This window comes from Vidua macroura (assembly GCF_024509145.1).
Source record: "Vidua macroura isolate BioBank_ID:100142 chromosome W unlocalized genomic scaffold, ASM2450914v1 whyW_random_scaffold_30, whole genome shotgun sequence".
Classification (NCBI taxonomy): domain Eukaryota; kingdom Metazoa; phylum Chordata; class Aves; order Passeriformes; family Viduidae; genus Vidua; species Vidua macroura.
In genome coordinates, this window is record NW_026530534.1 from 1070535 (window position 1) to 1087634 (window position 17100).

The following is a 17100-nucleotide window of genomic DNA, read 5'->3' on the forward strand; positions in this document are numbered from 1 at the left end:
TCCTGCCGAGGTAAGGTCGAATGTCCTGCCGAGCCTTTTACTCGAACTCCGGCCAAGTCCCCTTGCCTGACTCTCCTATTAGGCTTGAGAAGCTTGGTCTCCCTGCCGAGGTAAGGTCGAACGTCCTGCCGAGCCTTACACTCGAACTCCGGCCAAGCCCCCTTGCCTGACCCTACTAGGCTTGGGAAGCTTGGTCTCCCTGCCGAGGTAAGGTCGAACGTCCCACCGAGCCTTACAACCGAACTCCAGACAAGCCCCCTTGCCTGACTCTCCTGCTAGGCTTGGGAATCTTGGTCTTCCTGCCGAGGTGAGGTCGAACGTCCTGCCGAGCCTTACACTCGAACTCCGGCCAAGCCCCCTTGCCTGACTCTCCTACTAGGCTTGGGAAGCTTGGTCTCCCTGCCGAGGTAAGGTCGAACGTCCTGCCGAGCCTTACACTCGAACTCTGGCCAAGCTCCCTTGCCTGACTCTCGTACTAGGCTTGGGAAGCTTGGTCTCCCTGCTGAGGTAAGGTCGAACGTCCTGCCGAGCCTTACACTCGAACTCTGGCCAAACCCCCTAGCCTGACTCTCCTTCTAGGTTTGGGAAGTTTGGTCTCCGTGCCGAGGTAAGGTCGAACGTCCTGCCGAGCCTTACACTCGAACTCCGGCCAAGCCCCCTTGCCTGACTCTCCTAGTAGGCTTGGGAAGCTTGGTCTCCCTCCCGAGGTAAGGTCGAACGTCCTGCCGAGCCTTACACTCGAACTCCAGCCAAGCCCCCTTGCCTGACTCTCCTACTAGGCTTGAGAAGCTTGGTCTCCCTGCCGAGGTAAGGTCGAACCTCCTGCCGAGCCTTACACTCGAACTCTGGCCAAGCCCCCTTGCCTGACCCTACTAGGCTTGGGAAGCTTGGTCTCCCTGCCGAGGTAAGGTCGAACGTCCTGCCGAACCTTACACTCGAACTCCAGCCAGGCCCCCTTGCCTGACTCTCCTACTAGGCTTGAGAAGCTTGGTCTCCCTGCCGAGGCAAGGTCGATCGTCCTGCCGAGCCTTACACTCGAACTCCGGCCTAGCCCCCTTGCCTGACGCTCCTACTTGGCTTGGGAAGCTTGGTCTCCCTGCCGAGGTAAGGTCGAACGTCCTGCCGAGCCTTACACTCGAACTCCGGCCAAGCCCCCTTCCGTGACGCTACTAGGCTTGGGAAGCTTGGTCTCCCTGCCGAGGTAAGGTCGAACGTCCTGCCGAGCCTTACACTCGAACTCCGGCCAAGCCCCCTTCCGTGACGCTACTAGGCTTGGGAAGCTTGGTCTTCCTGCCGAGGTAAGGTCGAATGTCCTGCCGAGCCTTTTACTCGAACTCCGGGCAAGTCCCCTTGCCTGACTCTCCTATTAGGCTTGGGAAGCTTGGTCTCCCTGCCGAGGTAAGGTCGAACGTCCTGCCGAGCCTTACATTCGAACTCCGGCCAAGCCCCCTTGCCTGGCCCTACTAGGCTTGGGAAGCTTGGTCTCCCTGCCGAGGTAAGGTCGAACGTCCTGCCGAGCCTTACAACCGAACTCCAGACAAGCCCCCTTGCCTGACTCTCCTGCTAGGCTTGGGAATCTTGGTCTTCCTGCCGAGGTAAGGTCGAACGTCCTGCCGAGCCTTACACTCGAACTCCGGCCAAGCCCCCTTGCCTGACTCTCCTAGTAGGCTTGGGAACCTTGGTCTCCCTGCCGAGGTAAGGTCGAACGTCCTGCCGAGCCTTACACTCGAACTCTGGCCAAGCTCCCTTGCCTGACTCTCGTACTAGGCTTGGGAAGCTTGGTCTCCCTGCCGAGGTAAGGTCGAACGTCCTGCCGAGCCTTACACTCGAACTCTGGCCAAACCCCCTTGCCTGACTCTCCTTCTAGGTTTGGGAAGTTTGGTCTCCGTGCTGAGGTAAGGTCGAACGTCCTGCCGAGCCTTACACTCGAACTCCGGCCAAGGCCCCTTGCCTGACCCTACTAGGCTTGGGAAGCTTGGTCTCCCTGCCGAGGTAAGGTCGAACGTCCTGCCGAGCCTTACACTCGAACTCCAGCCAAGCCCCCTTGCCTGACTCTCCTACTAGGCTTGGGAAGCTTGGTCTCCCTGCCGAGGTAAGGTTGAACGTCCTGCCGAGCCTTACACTCGAACTCCGGCCAAGCCCCCTTGCCTGACTCTCCTACTAGGCTTGGGAAGCTTGGTCTCCCTGCCGAGGTAAGGTCGACGGTCCTGCCGAGCTTTACACTCGAACTCCAGCCAGGCCCCCTTGCCTGACTCTCCTACTAGGCTTGAGAAGCTTGGTCTCCCTGCCGAGGTAAGGTCGAACGTCCTGCCGAGCCTTACACTCGAACTCTGGCCAAGCCCCCTTGCCTGACCCTACTAGGCTTGGGAAGCTTGGTCTCCCTGCCGAGGTAAGGTCGAACGTCCTGCCGAGCCTTACACTCGAACTCCGTCCCAGCGCCCTTGCCTGACTCTCCTACTAGGCTTGGGAAGCTTGGTCTCCCTGCCGAGGTAAGGTCGAACGTCCTGCCGAACCTTACACTCGAACTCTGGCCAAGCCCCCTTGCCTGACTCTCCTTCTCGGTTTGGGAAGCTTGGTCTCCCGGCCGAGGTAAGGTCGAACGTCCTGCCGAGCCGTACACTCGAACTCCGGCCAAGCCCCCTTGCCTGCCTGTCCGACTAGGCTTGGGAAGCTTGGTCTCCCTGCCGAGGTAAGGTCGAACGTCCTGCCGAGCCTTACACTAGAACTCTGGACAAGCCCCCTTGCCTGACGCTCCTACTTGGCTTGGGAAGCTTGGTCTCCCTGCCGAGGTAAGGTCGAACGTCCTGCCGACCTTACACTCGAACTCCAGCCAAGCCCCCTTGCCTGACTCTCCTGCTAGGCTTGGGAATCTTGGTCTTCCTGCCGAGGTAAAGTCGAACATCCTGCCGAGCCTTACACTCAAACTCCGGCCAAGCCCCCTTGCCTGACTCTCCTAGTAGGCTTGGGAAGCTTGGTCTCCCTGCCGAGGTAAGGTCGAACGTCCTGCCGAGCCTTACACTCAAACTCCGGCCAAGCCCCCTTGCCTGACTCTCCTAGTAGGCTTGGGAAGCTTGGTCTCCCTGCCGAGGTAAGGTCGAACGTCCTGCCGAGCCTTACACTCGAACTCCGGCCAAGCCCCCTTGCCTGACTCTCCTGCTAGGCTTGGGAATCTTGGTCTTCCTGCCGAGGTAAGGTCGAACGTCCTGCCGAGCCTTACACTCGAACTCCGGCCAAGCCCCCTTGCCTGACTCTCCTACTCGCTTGGAAAGCTTGGTCTCCCTGCCAAGGTAAGGTCGAACGTCCTGCCGAGCCTTACACTCGAACTCCGGCCAAGCCCCCTTGCCTGACTCTCCTACTAGGCTTGGGAAGCTTGGTCTCCCTCCCGAGGTAAGGTCGAACGTCCTGCCGAGCCCTACACTCGAACTCCAGCCAAGCCCCCTTGCCTGACTCTCCTACTAGGCTTGAGAAGCTTGGTCTCCCTGCCGAGGTAAGGTCGAACGTCCTGCCGAGCCTAAAATTTGAACTCCGGCCAAGCCCCATTTCCCGACTCTCCTACTAGGCTTGGGAAGCTTGGTCTCCCTGCCGAGGTAAGGTCGAACGTCCTGCCGAGCCTTACATTTGAACTCCGGCCAAGCCCCATTTCCCGACTCTCCTACTAGGCTTGGGAAGCTTGGTCTCCCTGCCGAGGTAAGGTCGAACGTCCTGCCGAGCCTTACACTCGAACTCCGGCCAAGCGCCCTTGCCTGACTCTCCTACTAGGCTTGGAAAGCTTGGTCTCCCTGCCAAGGTAAGGTCGAACGTCCTGCCGAGCCTCACACTCGAACTCCGGCCAAGCCCCCTTGCCTGACCCTACTAGGCTTGGGAAGCTTGGTCTCCCTGCTGAGGTAAGGTCGAACGTCCTGCTGAGCCTTACACTCTAACTCTGGCCAAGCCCCCTTGCCTGTCTCTCCTTCTAGGTTTGGGAAGCTTGGTCTCCCAGCCGAGGTAAGGTCGAACGTCCTGCCGAGCCTTACACTCGAACTGCGACCAAGCTCCCTTGCCTGACTCTCCTACTAGGCTTGCGAAGCTTGGTCTCCCTGCTGAGGTAAGGTCGAACGGCCTGCCGATCCTTACACTCGAACTACGGCCAAGCCCCCTTGCCTGACTCTCCTACTAGGCTTGGGAAGCTTGGTCTCCCTGCCGAGGTAAGGTCGAACGTCCTGCCGAGCCTTACACTCGAACTCCGGCCAAGTCCCCTTGCCTGACTCTCCTACTAGGCTTGGGAAGCTTGGTCTCCCTGCCGAGGTTAGGTCGAACGTCCTGCCGAGCCTTACTCTCGAACTCCGGCCAAGTCCCCTTGCCTGACTCCCCTACTAGCCTTGGGAAGCTTGGTCTCCCTGCCGAGGTATGGTTGAACGTCCTGCCGAGCCTTACACTCGAACTCCAGCCAAGCCCCCTTGCCTGACTCTCCTACTAGGCTTGGGAAGCTTGGTCTTCCTGCCGAGGTAAGGTCGCACGTCCTGCCGAGCCTTTTACTCGAACTCCGGCCAAGTCCCCTTTCCTGACTCTCCTACTAGGCTTGGGAAGCTTGGTCTCCCTGCCGAGGTAAGGTCGAACGTCCTGCCGAACCTTACACTCGAACTCTGGCCAAGCCCCCTTGCCTGACTCTCCTAGTAGGCTTGGGAAGCTTGGTCTCCCTGCCGAGGTAAGGTCGAACGTCCTGCCGAGCCTTACACTCGAACCCTGGTCCAGCCCTCTTGCCTGACTCTCCTACTAGGCTTGGGAAGCTTGGTCTCCCTGCCGAGGTAAGGTTGAACGTCCTGCCGAGCCTTACAACCGAACTCCGGCCAAGCCCCCTTGCCTGACCCTACTAGGCTTGGGAAGCTTGGTCTTCCTGCCGAGGTAAGGTCGAATGTCCTGCCGAGCCTTTTACTCGAACTCCGGCCAAGTCCCCTTGCCTGACTCTCCTATTAGGCTTGAGAAGCTTGGTCTCCCTGCCGAGGTAAGGTCGAACGTCCTGCCGAGCCTTACACTCGAACTCCGGCCAAGCCCCCTTGCCTGACCCTACTAGGCTTGGGAAGCTTGGTCTCCCTGCCGAGGTAAGGTCGAACGTCCTGCCGAGCCTTACAACCGAACTCCAGACAAGCCCCATTGCCTGACTCTCCTGCTAGGCTTGGGAATCTTGGTCTTCCTGCCGAGGTGAGGTCGAACGTCCTGCCGAGCCTTACACTCGAACTCCGGCCAAGCCCCCTTGCCTGACTCTCCTACTAGGCTTGGGAAGCTTGGTCTCCCTGCCGAGGTAAGGTCGAACGTCCTGCCGAGCCTTACACTCGAACTCTGGCCAAGCTCCCTTGCCTGACTCTCGTACTAGGCTTGGGAAGCTTGGTCTCCCTGCTGAGGTAAGGTCGAACGTCCTGCCGAGCCTTACACTCGAACTCTGGCCAAACCCCCTTGCCTGACTCTCCTTCTAGGTTTGGGAAGTTTGGTCTCCGTGCTGAGGTAAGGTCGAACGTCCTGCCGAGCCTTACACTCGAACTCCGGCCAAGCCCCCTTGCCTGACTCTCCTAGTAGGCTTGGGAAGCTTGGTCTCCCTCCCGAGGTAAGGTCGAACGTCCTGCCGAGCCCTACACTCGAACTCCAGCCAAGTCCCCTTGCCTGACTCTCCTACTAGGCTTGAGAAGCTTGGTCTCCCTGCCGAGGTAAGGTCGAACCTCCTGCCGAGCCTTACACTCGAACTCTGGCCAAGCCCCCTTGCCTGACCCTACTAGGCTTGGGAAGCTTGGTCTCCCTGCCGAGGTAAGGTCGAACGTCCTGCCGAACCTTACACTCGAACTCCAGCCAGGCCCCCTTGCCTGACTCTCCTACTAGGCTTGAGAAGCTTGGTCTCCCTGCCGAGGCAAGGTCGATCGTCCTGCCGAGCCTTACACTCGAACTCCGGCCTAGCCCCCTTGCCTGACGCTCCTACTTGGCTTGGGAAGCTTGGTCTCCCTGCCGAGGTAAGGTCGAACGTCCTGCCGAGCCTTACACTCGAACTCCGGCCAAGCCCCCTTCCGTGACGCTACTAGGCTTGGGAAGCTTGGTCTCCCTGCCGAGGTAAGGTCGAACGTCCTGCCGAGCCTTACACTCGAACTCCGGCCAAGCCCCCTTCCGTGACGCTAATAGGCTTGGGAAGCTTGGTCTTCCTGCCGAGGTAAGGTCGAATGTCCTGCCGAGCCTTTTACTCGAACTCCGGGCAAGTCCCCTTGCCTGACTCTCCTATTAGGCTTGGGAAGCTTGGTCTCCCTGCCGAGGTAAGGTCGAACGTCCTGCCGAGCCTTACATTCGAACTCCGGCCAAGCCCCCTTGCCTGACCCTACTAGGCTTGGGAAGCTTGGTCTCCCTGCCGAGGTAAGGTCGAACGTCCTGCCGAGCCTTACAACCGAACTCCAGACAAGCCCCCTTGCCTGACTCTCCTGCTAGGCTTGGGAATCTTGGTCTTCCTGCCGAGGTAAGGTCGAACGTCCTGCCGAGCCTTACACTCGAACTCCGGCCAAGCCCCCTTGCCTGACTCTCCTAGTAGGCTTGGGAACCTTGGTCTCCCTGCCGAGGTAAGGTCGAACGTCCTGCCGAGCCTTACACTCGAACTCTGGCCAAGCTCCCTTGCCTGACTCTCGTACTAGGCTTGGGAAGCTTGGTCTCCCTGCTGAGGTAAGGTCGAACGTCCTGCCGAGCCTTACACTCGAACTCTGGCCAAACCCCCTTGCCTGACTCTCCTTCTAGGTTTGGGAAGTTTGGTCTCCGTGCTGAGGTAAGGTCGAACGTCCTGCCGAGCCTTACACTCGAACTCCGGCCAAGCCCCCTTGCCTGACCCTACTAGGCTTGGGAAGCTTGGTCTCCCTGCCGAGGTAAGGTCGAACGTCCTGCCGAGCCTTACACTCGAACTCCAGCCAAGCCCCCTTGCCTGACTCTCCTACTAGGCTTGGGAAGCTTGGTCTCCCTGCCGAGGTAAGGTTGAACGTCCTGCCGAGCCTTACACTCGAACTCCGGCCAAGCCCCCTTGCCTGACTCTCCTACTAGGCTTGGGAAGCTTGGTCTCCCTGCCGAGGTAAGGTCGACGGTCCTGCCGAGCTTTACACTCGAGCTCCAGCCAGGCCCCCTTGCCTGACTCTCCTACTAGGCTTGAGAAGCTTGGTCTCCCTGCCGAGGTAAGGTCGAACGTCCTGCCGAGCCTTACACTCGAACTCCGGCCTAGCCCCCTTGCCTGACGCTCCTACTTGGCTTGGGAAGCTTGGTCTCCCTGCCGAGGTAAGGTCGAACGTCCTGCCGAGCCTCACACTCGAACTCCGGCCAAGCCCCCTTGCCTGACCCTACTAGGCTTGGGAAGCTTGGTCTCCCTGCTGAGGTAAGGTCGAACGTCCTGCTGAGCCTTACACTCGAACTCTGGCCAAGCCCCCTTGCCTGTCTCTCCTTCTAGGTTTGGGAAGCTTGGTCTCCCAGCCGAGGTAAGGTCGAACGTCCTGCCGAGCCTTACACTCGAACTGCGACCAAGCTCCCTTGCCTGACTCTCCTACTAGGCTTGCGAAGCTTGGTCTCCCTGCTGAGGTAAGGTCGAACGGCCTGCCGATCCTTACACTCGAACTCCGGCCAAGCCCCCTTGCCTGACTCTCCTACTAGGCTTGGGAAGCTTGGTCTCCCTGCCGAGGTAAGGTCGAACGTCCTGCCGAGCCTTACACTCGAACTCCGGCCAAGTCCCCTTGCCTGACTCTCCTACTAGGCTTGGGAAGCTTGGTCTCCCTGCCGAGGTTAGGTCGAACGTCCTGCCGAGCCTTACTCTCGAACTCCGGCCAAGTCCCCTTGCCTGACTCCCCTACTAGCCTTGGGAAGCTTGGTCTCCCTGCCGAGGTATGGTTGAACGTCCTGCCGAGCCTTACACTCGAACTCCAGCCAAGCCCCCTTGCCTGACTCTCCTACTAGGCTTGGGAAGCTTGGTCTTCCTGCCGAGGTAAGGTCGCACGTCCTGCCGAGCCTTTTACTCGAACTCCGGCCAAGTCCCCTTTCCTGACTCTCCTACTAGGCTTGGGAAGCTTGGTCTCCCTGCCGAGGTAAGGTCGAACGTCCTGCCGAACCTTACACTCGAACTCTGGCCAAGCCCCCTTGCCTGACTCTCCTAGTAGGCTTGGGAATCTTGGTCTCCCTGCCGAGGTAAGGTCGAACGTCCTGCCGAGCCTTACACTCGAACCCTGGCCAAGCCCCCTTGCCTGACTCTCCTACTAGGCTTGGGAAGCTTGGTCTCCCTGCCGAGGTAAGGTTGAACGTCCTGCCGAGCCTTACACTCGAACTCTGGCCAAGCCCCCTTGCCTGACCCTACTAGGCTTGGGAAGCTTGGTCTTCCTGCCGAGGTAAGGTCGAATGTCCTGCCGAGCCTTTTACTCGAACTCCGGCCAAGTCCCCTTGCCTGACTCTCCTATTAGGCTTGAGAAGCTTGGTCTCCCTGCCGAGGTAAGGTCGAACGTCCTGCCGAGCCTTACACTCGAACTCCGGCCAAGCCCCCTTGCCTGACCCTACTAGGCTTGGGAAGCTTGGTCTCCCTGCCGAGGTAAGGTCGAACGTCCTGCCGAGCCTTACAACCGAACTCCAGACAAGCCCCCTTGCCTGACTCTCCTGCTAGGCTTGGGAATCTTGGTCTTCCTGCCGAGGTGAGGTCGAACGTCCTGCCGAGCCTTACACTCGAACTCCGGCCAAGCCCCCTTGCCTGACTCTCCTACTAGGCTTGGGAAGCTTGGTCTCCCTGCCGAGGTAAGGTCGAACGTCCTGCCGAGCCTTACACTCGAACTCTGGCCAAGCTCCCTTGCCTGACTCTCGTACTAGGCTTGGGAAGCTTGGTCTCCCTGCTGAGGTAAGGTCGAACGTCCTGCCGAGCCTTACACTCGAACTCTGGCCAAACCCCCTAGCCTGACTCTCCTTCTAGGTTTGGGAAGTTTGGTCTCCGTGCCGAGGTAAGGTCGAACGTCCTGCCGAGCCTTACACTCGAACTCCGGCCAAGCCCCCTTGCCTGACTCTCCTAGTAGGCTTGGGAAGCTTGGTCTCCCTCCCGAGGTAAGGTCGAACGTCCTGCCGAGCCTTACACTCGAACTCCAGCCAAGCCCCCTTGCCTGACTCTCCTACTAGGCTTGAGAAGCTTGGTCTCCCTGCCGAGGTAAGGTCGAACCTCCTGCCGAGCCTTACACTCGAACTCTGGCCAAGCCCCCTTGCCTGACCCTACTAGGCTTGGGAAGCTTGGTCTCCCTGCCGAGGTAAGGTCGAACGTCCTGCCGAACCTTACACTCGAACTCCAGCCAGGCCCCCTTGCCTGACTCTCCTACTAGGCTTGAGAAGCTTGGTCTCCCTGCCGAGGCAAGGTCGATCGTCCTGCCGAGCCTTACACTCGAACTCCGGCCTAGCCCCCTTGCCTGACGCTCCTACTTGGCTTGGGAAGCTTGGTCTCCCTGCCGAGGTAAGGTCGAACGTCCTGCCGAGCCTTACACTCGAACTCCGGCCAAGCCCCCTTCCGTGACGCTACTAGGCTTGGGAAGCTTGGTCTCCCTGCCGAGGTAAGGTCGAACGTCCTGCCGAGCCTTACACTCGAACTCCGGCCAAGCCCCCTTCCGTGACGCTACTAGGCTTGGGAAGCTTGGTCTTCCTGCCGAGGTAAGGTCGAATGTCCTGCCGAGCCTTTTACTCGAACTCCGGGCAAGTCCCCTTGCCTGACTCTCCTATTAGGCTTGGGAAGCTTGGTCTCCCTGCCGAGGTAAGGTCGAACGTCCTGCCGAGCCTTACATTCGAACTCCGGCCAAGCCCCCTTGCCTGGCCCTACTAGGCTTGGGAAGCTTGGTCTCCCTGCCGAGGTAAGGTCGAACGTCCTGCCGAGCCTTACAACCGAACTCCAGACAAGCCCCCTTGCCTGACTCTCCTGCTAGGCTTGGGAATCTTGGTCTTCCTGCCGAGGTAAGGTCGAACGTCCTGCCGAGCCTTACACTCGAACTCCGGCCAAGCCCCCTTGCCTGACTCTCCTAGTAGGCTTGGGAACCTTGGTCTCCCTGCCGAGGTAAGGTCGAACGTCCTGCCGAGCCTTACACTCGAACTCTGGCCAAGCTCCCTTGCCTGACTCTCGTACTAGGCTTGGGAAGCTTGGTCTCCCTGCCGAGGTAAGGTCGAACGTCCTGCCGAGCCTTACACTCGAACTCTGGCCAAACCCCCTTGCCTGACTCTCCTTCTAGGTTTGGGAAGTTTGGTCTCCGTGCTGAGGTAAGGTCGAACGTCCTGCCGAGCCTTACACTCGAACTCCGGCCAAGGCCCCTTGCCTGACCCTACTAGGCTTGGGAAGCTTGGTCTCCCTGCCGAGGTAAGGTCGAACGTCCTGCCGAGCCTTACACTCGAACTCCAGCCAAGCCCCCTTGCCTGACTCTCCTACTAGGCTTGGGAAGCTTGGTCTCCCTGCCGAGGTAAGGTTGAACGTCCTGCCGAGCCTTACACTCGAACTCCGGCCAAGCCCCCTTGCCTGACTCTCCTACTAGGCTTGGGAAGCTTGGTCTCCCTGCCGAGGTAAGGTCGACGGTCCTGCCGAGCTTTACACTCGAACTCCAGCCAGGCCCCCTTGCCTGACTCTCCTACTAGGCTTGAGAAGCTTGGTCTCCCTGCCGAGGTAAGGTCGAACGTCCTGCCGAGCCTTACACTCGAACTCCGGCCAAGCCCCCTTGCCTGACGCTCCTACTTGGCTTGGGAAGCTTGGTCTCCCTGCCGAGGTAAGGTCGAACGTCCTGCCGAGCCTTACACTCGAACTCTGGCCAAGCCCCCTTGCCTGACCCTACTAGGCTTGGGAAGCTTGGTCTCCCTGCCGAGGTAAGGTCGAACGTCCTGCCGAGCCTTACACTCGAACTCCGTCCCAGCGCCCTTGCCTGACTCTCCTACTAGGCTTGGGAAGCTTGGTCTCCCTGCCGAGGTAAGGTCGAACGTCCTGCCGAACCTTACACTCGAACTCTGGCCAAGCCCCCTTGCCTGACTCTCCTTCTCGGTTTGGGAAGCTTGGTCTCCCGGCCGAGGTAAGGTCGAACGTCCTGCCGAGCCTTACACTCGAACTCCGGCCAAGCCCCCTTGCCTGCCTGTCCGACTAGGCTTGGGAATCTTGGTCTTCCTGCCGAGGTAAAGTCGAACGTCCTGCCGAGCCTTACACTCAAACTCCGGCCAAGCCCCCTTGCCTGACTCTCCTAGTAGGCTTGGGAAGCTTGGTCTCCCTGCCGAGGTAAGGTCGAACGTCCTGCCGAGCCTTACACTCAAACTCCGGCCAAGCCCCCTTGCCTGACTCTCCTAGTAGGCTTGGGAAGCTTGGTCTCCCTGCCGCGGTAAGGTCGAACGTCCTGCCGAGCCTTACACTCGAACTCCGGCTAAGCCCCCTTGCCTGACTCTCCTGCTAGGCTTGGGAATCTTGGTCTTCCTGCCGAGGTAAGGTCGAACGTCCTGCCGAGCCTTACACTCGAACTCCGGCCAAGCCCCCTTGCCTGACCCTACTAGGCTTGGGAAGCTTGGTCTCCCTGCCGAGGTAAGGTCGAACGTCCTGCCGAGCCTTACACTCGAACTCCGGCCAAGCCCCCTTGCCTGACTCTCCTACTAGGCTTGGGAAGCTTGGTCTCCCTCCCGAGGTAAGGTCGAACGTCCTGCCGAGCCCTACACTCGAACTCCAGCCAAGCCCCCTTGCCTGACTCTCCTACTAGGCTTGAGAAGCTTGGTCTCCCTGCCGAGGTAAGGTCGAACGTCCTGCCGAGCCTAAAATTTGAACTCCGGCCAAGCCCCATTTCCCGACTCTCCTACTAGGCTTGGGAAGCTTGGTCTCCCTGCCGAGGTAAGGTCGAACGTCCTGCCGAGCCTTACATTTGAACTCCGGCCAAGCCCCATTTCCCGACTCTCCTACTAGGCTTGGGAAGCTTGGTCTCCCTGCCGAGGTAAGGTCGAACGTCCTGCCGAGCCTTACACTCTAACTCCGTCCCAGCGCCCTTGCCTGACTCTCCTACTAGGCTTGGGAAGCTTGGTCTCCCTGCCGAGGTAAGGTCGAACGTCCTGCCGAACCTTACACTCGAACTCTGGCCAAGCCCCCTTGCCTGACTCTCATTCTGGGTTTGGGAAGCTTGGTCTCCCGGCCGAGGTAAGGTCGAACGTCCTGCCGAAACTTTTACTCGAACTCCGGCCAAGCCCCCTTGCCTGACTGTCCGACTAGGCTTGGGAAGCTTGGTCTTCCTGCCGAGGTAAGGTCGAACGTCCTGCCGAGCCTTACACTAGAACTCTGCACAAGCCCCCTTGCCTGATGCTCCTACTTGGCTAGGGAAGCTTGGTTTTCCTGCCGATGTAAGGTCGAACCTCCTGCCGAGCCTTACACTCGAACTCCGGCCAAGCCCCCTTGCCTGCCTGTCCTACTAGGCTTGGGAAGCTTGGTCTCCCTGGTGAGGTAAGGTCGAACGTCCTGCCGAGCCTTACATTCGAAATCCGGCCAAGCCCCCTGGCCTGACTCTCCTACTAGGCTTGGGAAGCTTGGTCTCCCTGCCGAGGTAAGGTCGAACGTCCTGCCGAGCCTTACACTCGAACTGCGGCCAAGCTCCCTTGCCTGACTCTCCTACTAGGCTTGGGAAGCTTGGTCTCCCTGCTGAGGTAAGGTCGAACGTCCTGCCGAGCCTTACACTCGAACTCCGGCCAAGTCCCCTTCCCTGATTCTCCTACTAGGCTTGGGAAGCTTGGTCTCCCTGCCGAGGTAAGGTCGAACGTCCTGCCGAGCCTTACACTCGAACTCCGGCCAAGCCCCCTTGCCTGACTCTCCTACTAGGCTTGGGAAGCTGGGTCTCCCTGCCGAGGTAAGGTCGAATGTCCTGCCGAGCCTTTTACTCGAACTCCGGGCAAGTCCCCTTGCCTGACTCTCCTATTAGGCTTGGGAAGCTTGGTCTCCCTGCCGAGGTAAGGTCGAACGTCCTGCCGAGCCTTACATTCGAACTCCGGCCAAGCCCCCTTGCCTGACCCTACTAGGCTTGGGAAGCTTGGTCTCCCTGCCGAGGTAAGGTCGAACGTCCTGCCGAGCCTTACAACCGAACTCCAGACAAGCCCCCTTGCCTGACTCTCCTGCTAGGCTTGGGAATCTTGGTCTTCCTGACGAGGTAAGGTCGAACGTCCTGCCGAGCCTTACACTCGAACTCCGGCCAAGCCCCCTTGCCTGACTCTCCTAGTAGGCTTGGGAACCTTGGTCTCCCTGCCGAGGTAAGGTCGAACGTCCTGCCGAGCCTTACACTCGAACTCTGGCCAAGCTCCCTTGCCTGACTCTCGTACTAGGCTTGGGAAGCTTGGTCTCCCTGCTGAGGTAAGGTCGAACGTCCTGCCGAGCCTTACACTCGAACTCTGGCCAAACCCCATTGCCTGACTCTCCTTCTAGGTTTGGGAAGTTTGGTCTCCGTGCTGAGGTAAGGTCGAACGTCCTGCCGAGCCTTACACTCGAACTCCGGCCAAGCCCCCTTGCCTGACCCTACTAGGCTTGGGAAGCTTGGTCTCCCTGCCGAGGTAAGGTCGAACGTCCTGCCGAGCCTTACACTCGAACTCCAGCCAAGCCCCCTTGCCTGACTCTCCTACTAGGCTTGGGAAGCTTGGTCTCCCTGCCGAGGTAAGGTTGAACGTCCTGCCGAGCCTTACACTCGAACTCCGGCCAAGCCCCCTTGCCTGACTCTCCTACTAGGCTTGGGAAGCTTGGTCTCCCTGCCGAGGTAAGGTCGACGGTCCTGCCGAGCTTTACACTCGAACTCCAGCCAGGCCCCCTTGCCTGACTCTCCTACTAGGCTTGAGAAGCTTGGTCTCCCTGCCGAGGTAAGGTCGAACGTCCTGCCGAGCCTTACACTCGAACTCCGGCCTAGCCCCCTTGCCTGACGCTCCTACTTGGCTTGGGAAGCTTGGTCTCCCTGCCGAGGTAAGGTCGAACGTCCTGCCGAGCCTTACACTCGAACTCTGGTCTAGCCCCATTTCCCGACTCTCCTACTAGGCTTGGGAAGCTTGGTCTCCCTGCCGAGGTAAGGTCGAACGTCCTGCCGAGCCTTACACTCTAACTCCGTCCCAGCGCCCTTGCCTGACTCTCCTACTAGGCTTGGGAAGCTTGGTCTCCCTGCCGAGGTAAGGTCGAACGTCCTGCCGAACCTTACACTCGAACTCTGGCCAAGCCCCCTTGCCTGACTCTCATTCTGGGTTTGGGAAGCTTGGTCTCCCGGCCGAGGTAAGGTCGAACGTCCTGCCGAACCTTTTACTCGAACTCCGGCCAAGCCCCCTTGCCTGACTGTCCGACTAGGCTTGGGAAGCTTGGTCTTCCTGCCGAGGTAAGGTCGAACGTCCTGCCGAGCCTTACACTAGAACTCTGCACAAGCCCCCTTGCCTGATGCTCCTAGTAGGCTTGGGAAGCTTGGTTTTCCTGCCGATGTAAGGTCGAACCTCCTGCCGAGCCTTACACTCGAACTCCGGCCAAGCCCCCTTGCCTGCCTGTCCTACTAGGCTTGGGAAGCTTGGTCTCCCTGGTGAGGTAAGGTCGAACGTCCTGCCGAGCCTTACATTCGAAATCCGGCCAAGCCCCCTGGCCTGACTCTCCTACTAGGCTTGGGAAGCTTGGTCTCCCTGCCGAGGTAAGGTCGAACGTCCTGCCGAGCCTTACAGTCGAACTGCGGCCAAGCTCCCTTGCCTGACTCTCCTACTAGGCTTGGGAAGCTTGGTCTCCCTGCTGAGGTAAGGTCGAACGTCCTGCCGAGCCTTACACTCGAACTCCGGCCAAGTCCCCTTGCCTGATTCTCCTACTAGGCTTGGGAAGCTTGGTCTCCCTGCCGAGGTAAGGTCGAACGTCCTGCCGAGCCTTACACTCGAACTCCGGCCAAGCCCCCTTGCCTGACTCTCCTACTAGGCTTGGGAAGCTTGGTCTCCCTGCCGAGGTAAGGTCGAACGTCCTGCCGAACCTTACATTCGAACTCCGGCCAAGCCCCCTTGCCTGACTCTCCTACTAGGTTTGGGAAGCTTGGTTTCCCTGCCGAGGTAAGGTCGAACGTCCTGCTGAGCCTTACACTCGAACTCCGGCCATGCCCCCTTGCCTGACCCTACTAGGCTTGGGAAGCTTGGTCTCCCTGCCGAGGTAAGGTCGAACGTCCTGCCGAGCCTTACACTCGAACTCCGGCCAAGTCCCCTTGCCTGACTCTCCTACTAGGCTTGGGAAGCTTGGTCTCCCTGCCGAGGTTAGGTCGAACGTCCTGCCGAGCCTTACTCTCGAACTCCGGCCAAGTCCCCTTGCCTGACTCCCCTACTAGCCTTGGGAAGCTTGGTCTCCCTGCCGAGGTATGGTTGAACGTCCTGCCGAGCCTTACACTCGAACTCCAGCCAAGCCCCCTTGCCTGACTCTCCTACTAGGCTTGGGAAGCTTGGTCTTCCTGCCGAGGTTAGGTCGCACGTCCTGCCGAGCCTTTTACTCGAACTCCGGCCAAGTCCCCTTGCCTGACTCTCCTACTAGGCTTGGGAAGCTTGGTCTCCCTGCCGAGGTAAGGTTGAACGTCCTGCCGAGCCTTACACTCGAACTCCGGCCAAGCCCCCTTGCCTGACTCTCCTACTAGGCTTGGGAAGCTTGGTCTCCCTGCCGAGGTAAGGTCGACGGTCCTGCCGAGCTTTACACTCGAACTCCAGCCAGGCCCCCTTGCCTGACTCTCCTACTAGGCTTGAGAAGCTTGGTCTCCCTGCCGAGGTAAGGTCGAACGTCCTGCCGAGCCTTACACTCGAACTCCGGCCTAGCCCCCTTGCCTGACGCTCCTACTTGGCTTGGGAAGCTTGGTCTCCCTGCCGAGGTAAGGTCGAACGTCCTGCCGAGCCTTACACTCGAACTCTGGCCAAGCCCCATTTCCCGACTCTCCTACTAGGCTTGGGAAGCTTGGTCTCCCTGCCGAGGTAAGGTCGAACGTCCTGCCGAGCCTTACACTCTAACTCCGTCCCAGCGCCCTTGCCTGACTCTCCTACTAGGCTTGGGAAGCTTGGTCTCCCTGCCGAGGTAAGGTCGAACGTCCTGCCGAACCTTACACTCGAACTCTGGCCAAGCCCCCTTGCCTGACTCTCATTCTGGGTTTGGGAAGCTTGGTCTCCCGGCCGAGGTAAGGTCGAACGTCCTGCCGAACCTTTTACTCGAACTCCGGCCAAGCCCCCTTGCCTGACTGTCCGACTAGGCTTGGGAAGCTTGGTCTTCCTGCCGAGGTAAGGTCGAACGTCCTGCCGAGCCTTACACTAGAACTCTGCACAAGCCCCCTTGCCTGATGCTCCTAGTAGGCTTGGGAAGCTTGGTTTTCCTGCCGATGTAAGGTCGAACCTCCTGCCGAGCCTTACACTCGAACTCCGGCCAAGCCCCCTTGCCTGCCTGTCCTACTAGGCTTGGGAAGCTTGGTCTCCCTGGTGAGGTAAGGTCGAACGTCCTGCCGAGCCTTACATTCGAAATCCGGCCAAGCCCCCTGGCCTGACTCTCCTACTAGGCTTGGGAAGCTTGGTCTCCCTGCCGAGGTAAGGTCGAACGTCCTGCCGAGCCTTACAGTCGAACTGCGGCCAAGCTCCCTTGCCTGACTCTCCTACTAGGCTTGGGAAGCTTGGTCTCCCTGCTGAGGTAAGGTCGAACGTCCTGCCGAGCCTTACACTCGAACTCCGGCCAAGTCCCCTTGCCTGATTCTCCTACTAGGCTTGGGAAGCTTGGTCTCCCTGCCGAGGTAAGGTCGAACGTCCTGCCGAGCCTTACACTCGAACTCCGGCCAAGCCCCCTTGCCTGACTCTCCTACTAGGCTTGGGAAGCTTGGTCTCCCTGCCGAGGTAAGGTCGAACGTCCTGCCGAACCTTACATTCGAACTCCGGCCAAGCCCCCTTGCCTGACTCTCCTACTAGGTTTGGGAAGCTTGGTTTCCCTGCCGAGGTAAGGTCGAACGTCCTGCTGAGCCTTACACTCGAACTCCGGCCATGCCCCCTTGCCTGACCCTACTAGGCTTGGGAAGCTTGGTCTCCCTGCCGAGGTAAGGTCGAACGTCCTGCCGAGCCTTACACTCGAACTCCGGCCAAGTCCCCTTGCCTGACTCTCCTACTAGGCTTGGG